Source organism: Salvia splendens, chromosome 5 (genome assembly GCF_004379255.2).
Source record: "Salvia splendens isolate huo1 chromosome 5, SspV2, whole genome shotgun sequence".
Lineage (NCBI taxonomy): Eukaryota > Viridiplantae > Streptophyta > Magnoliopsida > Lamiales > Lamiaceae > Salvia > Salvia splendens.
The window spans coordinates 31,172,334-31,184,011 of NC_056036.1; the positions used below are offsets into that span (position 1 = coordinate 31,172,334).

General features: G+C 38.7%; 2 long non-coding RNA genes across 2 annotated transcripts; one reads left to right on the plus strand and one right to left on the minus strand.

The window, feature by feature from the left end:
* Nucleotides 1-8,755: 8,755 nt before the first annotated feature.
* On the minus strand, nt 8,756-10,111 carry LOC121805374. The gene is made up of 2 exons (XR_006051464.1): nt 9,742-10,111; nt 8,756-8,882 (listed from the first exon to the last, which is right to left on the minus strand). It is a non-coding gene; the product is annotated as an uncharacterized LOC121805374 (long non-coding RNA).
* Nucleotides 8,873-11,343, plus strand: LOC121805373. Its single transcript, XR_006051463.1, has 3 exons — nt 8,873-9,400; nt 10,479-10,541; nt 11,085-11,343. It is a non-coding gene; the product is annotated as an uncharacterized LOC121805373 (long non-coding RNA).
* Nucleotides 11,344-11,678: the final 335 nt, after the last annotated feature.

Genomic DNA, 11,678 nt, shown 5'->3' on the forward strand with positions numbered 1-11,678 from the left:
AACCTTTAAAATTCGATTTCCTTCGGTAAAAATGATGCTTTATGAGTCATCTACCTTCGGTTAAAATTTCGGGACGTTGGATATTATTTGGACCTCCGATCGTGAAGGAAACCAAGACTATCTCTCTTTTGGAGAAAATGAAAAGAAAGAGCAAAGAGAGAGAAACCATGAAGTAGAGAGGGAATTAGTGAGAGTTTCAGCGAGGAGAGAAAGAATGAGACAGGGTGAGGGAAATAGAGAGGAATGGGATGTGCTGACTTAGATATGAGGACCCTCCCTTTTAACTTAGGTGGGCTTCTTTATTTTAATGAGTTGGACTCTCTATGGTTTTTGTTTTTTTGCTTGAACTAATATAAAGAAGCAGAGAAAAGTAATCTCATTTCTTCTTGCAAATGAATCTTTTGGCTAAGATTTATCTTGAATTAAGTTAAGTAAGTGACTTTGTATGTTTTTTAAGTAAATCCTCGAATTTATTAAATTAATTAATCTCTAGATTAATTAATGCCAATAATTAAATCTTCGGATTTAATTAAAGTGAAGGGGTTTATAAAAGAGAGAAGAAAATAGGATGCATATCCTAGGAGTATATCATCCACTTTTATTTATTTCTCGACGCTAAATAGACTATTATCTTTTATTGGACAAGGTCCATCGCACGGAATTAAACTCCAAGAGAGTATATTGTTATACGAAGTCGAAAGCGTACGAGGTGAACTTTTCTATCCTACATATAAATGTGGATAAAAATATGAAGTATATTTGAGATAATATTTATTTATCCAAATGATGTTGTCTTGCCATAAAGGATGTTGTTTTATGTAATGATGCCTACATGTTTGGTTATACCGAAAGTGCTATGCCAAATAAAGTAAGAAATCGAATTCGGGTCCCAGCAAGGGGAGAGTCCCTACTCAGACTAGTATACACATGGACTGTGTGTCATCGGTAAGGTTGACCGATCCGGTGCCTGTGGAAAGTGGTCACTTTCCCGGCACATGAATGTTAAGGTGACCGTAGGAGAACACCATCTCTACGGACAAGATGTTCAGATATGGCAAAGAACATAAAGAACTTAGACTGTGCAGTAAAAAAACAAATGATTCTTAATAAGCTCATGTCTTTTTAATAAAACCCCTGAGTATTACTGTGATAATGGCTTGACAATATTTTTAAATGTATTATTATATTTTTCGGCAATGTGTTCACTGAGTACCTTTGTACTCAGCCCTGCATGTATTTCTAAATGTGCAGGTTGAGCTGTGATGGAGTGGAGGGTGTTAATTAAACCAGACCTACTTATATTTCCATTCAATACTCTCGGAGGTTCGTGTCTTCATACATGGAACTGCGTTCAGTTCCTTCCGCTGTGCATTGAAGCAAGTGAAATCCTTTATGTCTCTAAAGAATCTAATAACTAGCCAGTATATTGTATGGTCCCCGACTCAAGTCATTGTGATCGAACCATTCTATTCATGTATTCACCGTCTATACTCTACAGACAGAAAGTTCAACAATTAAATCCTTCTTTTCGTACTCAACCCACATTGTTAATAACCTCCCCAGTCACGGCATATCGAACCTTGCTATAATTAGCAAAGTTGGGTCGTGACAGAGTGGTATCAGAGGCAGTTCTTTTCTAGCTTGAACCCGAGAGTCTTCTTTCAGCCATAGTCTAGACTCGTTTTACTAGACTAACCCGGTATCCTAATAAGGTCTCAGCACTCTAACTCATCACGCTCAACCAAGAAAGAGGTAATTTCCTCTTCCAAGGTAAAGTCGTTGATATTCGAACATGTGAGTAGTAGAGACTTCTTGCTCTAATTGTGTGCTTGATAGATGAATGAAGTAACCCGTACTCTTTAAAGTGAATCCTTGAATGAAGTAGTGTGTTTTTACTGCATGGGCCTTAACAGTGATAACTACACCGTGCTGATAAATTCTGCCTAGGAGTCTGGATTTTAAGTGGGACAGACGTGACCCCTCCAGTTCTTCCTGAGATTTTATCAGGAATGGAAATTCTATCAAGGAGATTGACGAATCAACTTGAGGAATTTATGAATCGGTTCGTCACACTATTTAGAGATTTTATCTGCAATAGAAAGATTTCATTTCCGCTTTCCTGAGCGCGAAACAAATGATGAATAAAGTAAGTGAACGGCGTTGCTAGACACGCTTCAAGTATTCTTGCCATATGAATACTTCAAATCGACTATTATCTAAATGCAAATACCACATATGATACATTAGAGTATCACCCAAGCATTTTCCGATGCTTGAAAATAATAAATGATTAAGAATCTAAGCCCTCTTAGATTTCTTCTATATACAATATATGGTGAACGAGTGTTTTCTACAGATGACTAGTAAGGAAAGCGGTGAACGAAAACTTAACATTGCACGAGTTGCCCGCGTGATCGCAAGATACCAGAACTATGCTCCTAGTCCCAATGATGATTTAGGGGAATTCCTTTCACACTATCACCGACTGTGGGCCGATGCCCATCAGTACGGAGTAACAGGCTTTGATGGGATTTATCGATTTATCCTTCTACTACCAGTGGATTGACAATTATGGGATGCAGGAATCGCCCACCGATACATTGGCTACATGGACCCCCAGTTTGATCTAATAGGAGACCTGCTTGGATTCCTCGAGGAAGTCCATTATACGTACATTGTATACGGTCGGGTTCCCCAAGGACCCCGCGCTCGACCTGAAAATCCAGTCCCAGCAATAGAAAAACAAGCAGCAAAGCAGCCTACTCCTCAAACTCAGAAGCAACCTTCAACAACCATCTAAATACGACCAATAAAGAAAACGAATGAAGCAGGACCAAGGAACATAGAGTTAATCATCGATTCATCATCATCATCGTCATCAACTTCATCCGATAGTGATGAGTCCATAGACATAACGACAAACAATCAACGACTGAAGGCTATATGCGAGGCACACGGACGGGGCAAGGCCGCTGTCAAGTCGAAGCCTAAGAAGAATTCCATCCCACGAGCCACTTACACTGGAATGTTGCCTTTACGTATCCTCAATAACCCATGCCCCTCCCTAGTTCGAGCAAGGCCCAGCCCGCCTTCGGAAGAGACATCGGTGGGCAACATGATGAAGCTGGACAAGAAGGATGCCTCCCTAAATCTTGCTGGTAGAAAGTCTAGACCACAGTCCCCTTGGACGGATCTCCTTGAACCAGAACTCAATGCACCCTCGAACTCCAAGCAGGAAACGAAGCATCTCGATGAGATTGCTTCTAATGAAAACATGGAGCCTCACCAGCGTAAGTCAACTGAAGCCCAAATGGCACGTACAAGAAGTAGTACGACTATGACCAATGCCGATAAAAACTCCGAGAATGAGAATTCCGAAGAAGATCCTAACGGCAATCCAGACATCAACCCCACCCAACCTGCACCAGAACATTGACATCTCAGAGTGTTTCCTAGTTGTGACCACGATATCTGTCCCCTTGTAACCAGTTGATATGATAAGACCCCATCCCATTTGTGCTAGTTTCCTTTATATCTATTCGGCTATACTCTTTTCATTATTGTCTTTCTTTTCGGCAAGCTATATAAGGATATCGTATCTTGCTATCTAAAAGACCATAAGTATCGTCCACGATTTCATGTTAACGTTCAAGTACACTATCAATTAGGTTTTGAACAAAACAAAACACCATCCAAAAGAGTCGAACGACCCAAAATCCTTGAGTAAAGACATGAAAAAGAATAATAATTGAAGTAAGAGAGACATGAGATTACAACATCTGGTCTTTACCACTACTACTTGAACCGTTTCCAATAGTCGAATAAAAATGAACTTACTCTACAAAAAAAACTATCAACGTTCGATGAAATAAGAAACCCAGCTAAGACCGATACGTAGATTACACGAGTTAAAGTGTATATTCTACTTTCTATGTTACACAAACCAGAAATGTTTAGGCTGCGTACGGTACCTTTCCAACCAACTAGATCAGAGTTATGATGGGAAGTACGTAGAAGGATAATGACATCGTGCAACCAATAGACATGACTTGGGAGCAAGCCAATAGAGGATTGTACGACAAGTACATTACTAAAACATATCACGATAATAATAACAAATAAATAAAGATTGTTACGATCCGAAACGCAGAAGAATTTCAGTAACCAACTATGACCTGCACACCAAGATATGCCCACTCAAGTGGATACATAAAAAATGCGCAAGACGAGAATGACGTTAACCAGCTACGTAGGATTATCATACCCCGAGCCCTCTATCAAGTTTAGGCATCGAGGCGCCCACACCCGAAGAAAAACCAACATTGATTAAAATACTCATACCAGAACCTCGAAGCAAGAGGGAGTGGAAGAAAATGTGACGTCAATAACGAAGGGAATTGTGACCATGAAAGAACTAAATGAAAGAATTAGGAGAGGATTATTAGAGCACCCACAACCGTGCTTTTGCCAACGAGCACGGTTGTGGGCCCGGTGCCACTTTTTCTACCTGCTCTTAGGCAAGAGCACAACACCCACAACTGTGCTCTTCCGCAAGGACGAGCACAAGGGTCCCACCATTCCATTATTCAATTTAAATAAAAACATTTCCACAAAATTAAAATACATTACACATTCCCGGAATAATATTACAAAATACATTAAAAATTAAAAATTACATAATTAAAATCCTAAAAATTAAAATTTTCATAATTAAACTCCTAAAAATTAAAAATTATATAATTAAATTCGTAAAATTAAAAAAACCCACTACTCGTTGCCGAATTTCACCCACATGTGTTTGATTAGGTCTTCTTGTAGCTCAATGTGGGTTCGGGTATCGCGCATTGTGTGCCTTGTTTCTATCCTCTCACCCACCGTCGTATGCACACCTCGGCGTGGGGGAGACCTCGCGGTTGAGCTTCCGGCTTCATCCTCGTCGTAGAAGCTAGCCGCCCTCAGTCCTTCGTCGGTTATAATAATGTTGTGTAAGATAATACACATGTACATGATGTCGGCGATATTATTCAAGTACCACAGCCGAGCCGGGGCCTTCACAATGTTGAATCGGGCTTGAAGGACCCCAAAGGCTCTTTCGACGTCTTTTCCGCTCGGACTCTTGACGTTGCGCAAAAAGAACCCGTCTCAGATCTTGCGGGTTGCTGAGCGTCTTCATGAAAGTCGACCACCTTGGGTAGATACCATCGGCGAGATAGTAACCCATGTGGTATGTATTTCCGTTGACGGTGAAGTCGATCGCCGGTGCTATACCATTCAACACATCATTGAAGAGGGGTGAAGAATAGAGCACGTTCAAGTCGTTGTTGGATCTGGCAACGCCGAAATATGCATGCCAAATCCATAGGCGGTAGTCGGCGAATGCTTCAAAGATAAGTGTTGGGCCGCCGCCTTTGTGGCCGCTTAAGTGTTGCCCCCTCCAAGCAGTCGGGTAATTCTTTTACCTCCAATGCATGTAGTCAATGCTGCCAAGCATTCTGGGAAAGCCATGGACTGATTCGTGAAGACGAAGCAACCGTTGGCAATCATCAGTGGTGGGTACCTGAAGGAATTTATCACTGAAGCTGTACGAACGGCCTCGCAAAATATTTTCAGACAGAGGATTCCAGTGGACTCACCGACATGCAAATACTCGTCGAAGAGGTCGGCCGTTTACCCAGTAGCGAGTTGTCGGATGGCACACGTACACTTCTGCAACGCCGAGATACTTTGCCGACCGGCTGCATCTGGACCTGTTTGGAAGAATTCAACACGGACGGACAATGTGTTGACAATACGCATAAACAAGCGCCTTGACATGCGAAAACGGCGCCTAAAGTAATCTGCCAGAAACCGCGGCGGGTCGGCAAAATAGTCTACAACGAGCCTTTCGTGAGCTCCCTCCCGGTCATGATGGATGTAGCGGCAAGTTGATCTATTTGGTTGAGGAGGAGGGGCAGGGGTATTCGCTGCGACATATGCTTCATAAGCGGCACGATGCTGTTCTTAGTATTCTTGTTCTTCGCGCTCCGCTTCCGCAATGAGATGGGTGAAATCCATTTGTGGTTTTGAGTGAGAGATGAAGGTGTAGATAAGTTGTATGAAAAATATGAATGAGAGATGAATGAGAGATGATTTAATGTGAAAAATGGATGATGAATGTGTGTATTTATAAATGATTTTGGGGGAAAAAATAAAAAAAAACAAAAAATACAGAAAAATGAGCAAAAAAAGGGCATTTATTGGGATTGGGAAAATATTATTTTTATTTTTTGGTATTATTTTTTATTTTAAAAAAAAATAAAAAAAATTCAACGGAAATGCCGTTGGCCAATCACACCCTGCCACGTCACCTGCTCGCTGGCACGGACGTGCTCGATGCATCGAGCAGCACCGTGCCAGCGGCGCGAGCGCAGCGGGAGACTACATCTTCCGTGCCGCTGGCACGGACGGACGGACGTTGTCCGTCCACCGTTGCAGATGCTCTTAACCCAATGCTACCTGGTGTTCTATATATAACAGGAACCACTATAGAATCGGGACTTGTTTTTTATCAAGAATTATCATTTCTAATAAAATACCTAAACCTCCAAAAGTATGAGCGAGAGTGAATCCGTGTCAACAGCTGGAAGCATTCTAAGCTCAACTCTAGATGAACCAACAATAACTACCTCGTTGACGACATCGTTAAAGAGTCATGTCATAAACAGGGACGTACGCACGAAGGCAAAAGCAGCCTGAAAAGAGACACGAAAGATTTGCAAATAACTTATGACTCACAATATGATACTTTGAGTCGAAAAATAAGAGTAGCTCCATCAGTAGGATGAATCGTAAAGACCTCTTACACACGCCAAAAGCTTAAGAGTCACGTTAGGGGAAGAGCGTAAAGTCTTAACTCAAGACTTAGAATTATGGACATCATGTTACGAATGGATGAGATGATTGAAAATCACGTCACAATCCAAGGAATGACAAATTGCTTTCCTAGCCTTATGATAGAAAATAAGATCCCACGAGATTACCATGAATACGCATGCAAGCACCATGCTAGTGATGTTTTCTTTACCTCGTTTAACCAAACCAATAAGTCGAAAGAAGAAAGAAATATCAAAAATTGAAATACCATGTGAATGTCCAAGCCTATTTCTCAACACTTTACCCAATTGACCATCATGTTAACAATCAGAGTTCACCTTCGACCTCTAGAAAACCATACCAGACAAAGGAAAATAAAATCACACAACGTATAATTCGGTAGACCTCTAAATTTAGGTTTTCTCAAACCTAACGTACTGCCCGGAAGATCATCTGTACTTGCTACAAAGGACAAAATAGAACGTTGATAACGTGCATAGACGAAGTGGTTCGATCCACTGAAGAGAGCTGACGTATTTCGTAGATGAAATTTAAATATGACTGTCACCAACTATAAATACAACCAAATAACGTATCCTGGAGCGCCCTTTCAATCTTGATATGATCATAAGGAATAAGTGGTAATCACATGTACTGACAGTATATGTGAAATTTAGGAAATGCGTACACAACAAGTTTATCTTCGTCTTCATAGATGACGTACCTACCTACCCGGATGATAAAAAGGAAAACGTTGACAAATAAGTGCGAAAAGGCTCTACTCTAAGCTTTACAAGTACGAATCATGATTCAAACAAAGTGAACCCGCTAGCAACTGATAAAATCCCAATGGACCATCAATAGGGGGAGTCGTGCCATTTTGGAGACCACCAATACCTGAATAAATTCAAGGTTTCTTAAGTATAGTTAGCCCTATCGAAAATACAAAAAAAAAAACGCAAGGCCTGACCTAACAATTAGGAGCGCTAATATTCTCATGGACCCTGTAAAAAGAAGAACGCTTTCAAGAAGAAATGGACGACGGTACTAATATTTACGATAATTGTACAAGAAACAAGTTAGGGTGCCTACACCGTTACATCAAAGACTGGACTAAAATGTCACTAATCGTGACGACAACCTAGACAAAAAAAAAATTCATGTGAACTAGATTTAACTTAGGAAGTAAATGTGTTAAGAATCTGGAGGCATGACCCCTATGAAGATTCAATGCGAAGTCCCGCAAATAACGAGAGTTTCCATTGTTTTTTCCTCTAGCAGAAGGTTTTAATAACAAACATGCCTTATGCTCATCGCACTAAGTTACCTTTTACTAAAGGAGGCTAAGATTCCTATAAGTATCTCTTTTCCTCGAAAGAATAACTATGATCGATAAGACATTAAAATACAAAAGTAAAAGAGCTATCGAAGGAGTGATCGTTTGATATTACTATCAAACCATGAAAAATGAACACGATTATTTGTAAAAAGGAAACGATTAAATCTGAGTAATGATCTTTGACCAGAAGCTCTTTGGGAGAGTTGCAATGGTTAAAGAACGAAATCGTATAACACAGTGAGAGCACTGTGAAAGTACAAGGTCCACTGTTGTTCATAATTAAATCGTGCAAATTTCGGGACAAAATTTCTTTTAAGAGGGGTAGAATGTAATATCCTGCTCAAATTAACGTCATTAAACGTCTATAGAGTAAATGAATGTATTAAAGCAAGTAGTATTTTAAACTCATATGTTTCGTTGTATTTAAATCCTTGATGAGTTTTAATTGATAGTTAAGCGCCAATGTGATACTAATTTTGATCAAGGACTTTGATGTGCAAGAAGATACATGAAGCGATAAAATAATTGTCCATGTACATAAATCAGGTGGATATTAAATGTCCATTTACAAAATATAGTCATTTCTCTTGAAATGAGAAATGTACTAGTTGTATTTAATTTATGATGTTACAAAAATGAGCTAAGGCTTCTTCGCAAAGCTAGTATTCTATCTTCAGGAAACCCCAACTTCCTACAAATGATGGGACAAGTCAGAAACGACAGAGCAATAATAATACAGTAACAAAAACAACTCTTACCATCTTCAACCATAGTCAACATATGAATAGTATGACACTATTCACTGAAAACGACCAGAAGTCATCACATATGCATATCTACCTAATGGGCAAAAGAATAGGAATTGGGGAAGGGATGAATAGTACCAAGACTTTGTTTTTTTTACCAAATCCTACACCATCCCGGGAGCTCCGCCAACAAACACTCCCCTCAAAAAAAGAATGATGATGTTGGAATATTAACCGAGAAAAATGCGTAGTCATAACTTGTGTAGGGAGTTAGTGTATAAAAGAAAGTATCAACTTCCATTATCAACGCCTACCCAAAATCTCTTTCACCTCCAAATTTTATTTTCAAGCAAGTAGAAGGAAAACTTTGCAACCTTCCAATACCAAGTTTTCAAGTTTTCGTTAAGAAGGAGAATTTCAAATTGGAGTACATATCATAGAAATCTCTTATCATTGTTTTGAGGTAATGATTCTCAAACTACAAGTTAAATCTTTTCAAGCATGATTTTATCAAGCATGTCATGTTAGCATAGAACATAGAATCACAACAAAACATGCTTCATAAATAATCTTTCAATTCATTCTTTCCAAATTCATGTATGAAAACCATTTTATTCTATGCTGAGCCTAATTTACATACAACATATGCAAAGTCTTAGAATCAATAAAATGATTAGAAAGTAGGAAAAACTCTTAAAATGTTTTCTCTTTGGAAGATAAGCACCTTTGGAAATTTATAACAGAAACTCTAACCGTTCAAATGTAATTTCCTTTGGTCAAAGTGAAGTTAGAAGAGTTTTTTACCTTCCGTTAAAATTTCAGAACAATCGGACAACGTTTGTACCCCCGATCGTGTAGAAAATCGACACTGCTGCTGTAGGAAACGGCAGCCACTTCCGAAATTAATTTTAGAAGATCTAACCTTTAAAATTCGATTTCCTTCGGTAAAAATGATGCTTTATAAGTCATCTACCTTCGGTTAAAATTTCGAGACAATCGGACATTATTGGGACCTCTGATCTTGAAGGAAACCGAGACTATCTCTTGTTTGGTGAAAATGAAAAGAAAGAGCAAATAGAGAGAAACCACGAAGTAGAGAGAGAATTAGAGAGTTTCAGCGAGGAGAGAGAGAGAGAAGGAGACACAGTGAGGAAAATAGAGAGGAATGGGATGTGCTGACTTAGATATGAGGATCCTCCCTTTTAACTTAGGTGGGCTTCTTTATTTAAATGGGTTGAACTCTCTATGGTTTTTGTTTTATGCTTGAACTAATATAAAGAAGTTACAAAAATATCTTTTGGCTAAGATTTCTCTTGAATTAAGTTAAGTAAGTGACTTTGTATGTTTTTAAGTAAATCCTCAAATTTATTAAATTAATTAATCTCTCGATTAATTAATGCCAATAATTAAATCTTTGGATTTAATTAAAGTGAATGGGTTTATGAAAGAGAGAAGAAAATAAGATGCATATTCTAGGAGCATATCATTTACTTTTAATTATTTCTCGACGCTAAATAGACTATTATCTTTTATTGGACAAGGTCCATCGCACGGAATTAAACTCCAAGAGAGTATATTGTTATACGGAGTCGAAAGCATATGAGGTGAACTTTTCTATCCTACATACAAATGTGGATAAAAATATGAAGTATATTTGAGATAATATTTATTTTTTCAAATGATGTTGTCTTGCCATAAAGGATGTCGTTTTATGTAATGATGCTTATCTGTTTGGTTATACCGAAAGTGTTATGCCTAATAAAGTAAGAAATCAAATTCGGGTCCCAGCAAGGGGAGAGTCCCTAATCATACTAGTGTACACGTGGATTGTGTGTCATCGATAAGGTTGGCCGATCCGGTGCCCGTGGAAAGTGGCCACTTTCCCGGCACATGAATGTTAAGGTGACCGTAGGAAAACACCATCTCTACGGCACAAGATGTTCAGATATGACAAAGAACAGAAAGAACTTAGACTATGCAATAAAAAAACAAATGATTCTTAATAAGCTCGAGTCTTTTTAATAAAACCCCTGAGTGTTACTGTGATAATGGCTTCACAATATTTTCAAATGTAATATTGTATTTTTCGGCAATGTGTTCACTGAGTACCTTTGTACTCAACCCTGCATGTATTTCTAAATGTGCAGGTTGAGCTGTGATGGAGTGGAGGGTGCTAATTAAACTAGCCCTACTTATATTTCCATTCAATATTCTCGGAGGTTCGTGTCTTCATACATGGAACCGCATTCAGTTCCTTCCGCTGTGTATTAAAGCAAGTGAAATCCTTTATGTCTCTAAGACTCTAATAACTAGCCAGTATATTGTATGGTCCCCGACTCAAGTCATTGTGATCGAACCATTCTATTCATGTATTCACCGTCTAAACTCTACAGACATAAAGTTCAACCATTAAATCCTTCTTTTCGTACTCAACCCACATTGTTAATATCCACCCTAGTCACGATATATCGAACCTTGTAATAATTAGCAAAGTTGTGTCGTGGCAGTATGACATATCATTATACATGTGGTTCATACCAAAAAAATCCTATTTTATAACCAAATATATAAAATAAAATTTCACCTATTTAAATTATGTCCAAAACATTAAAACTCCATCACAATCAAATCTTGTTGATGAGATTCGAATCAATAAAACTTCAACCATCAAATCCATACAGTAGACTTGATTTGCATCGCTATACTAAATGATTTCACAATCCACTTGTACTGTCATAGCT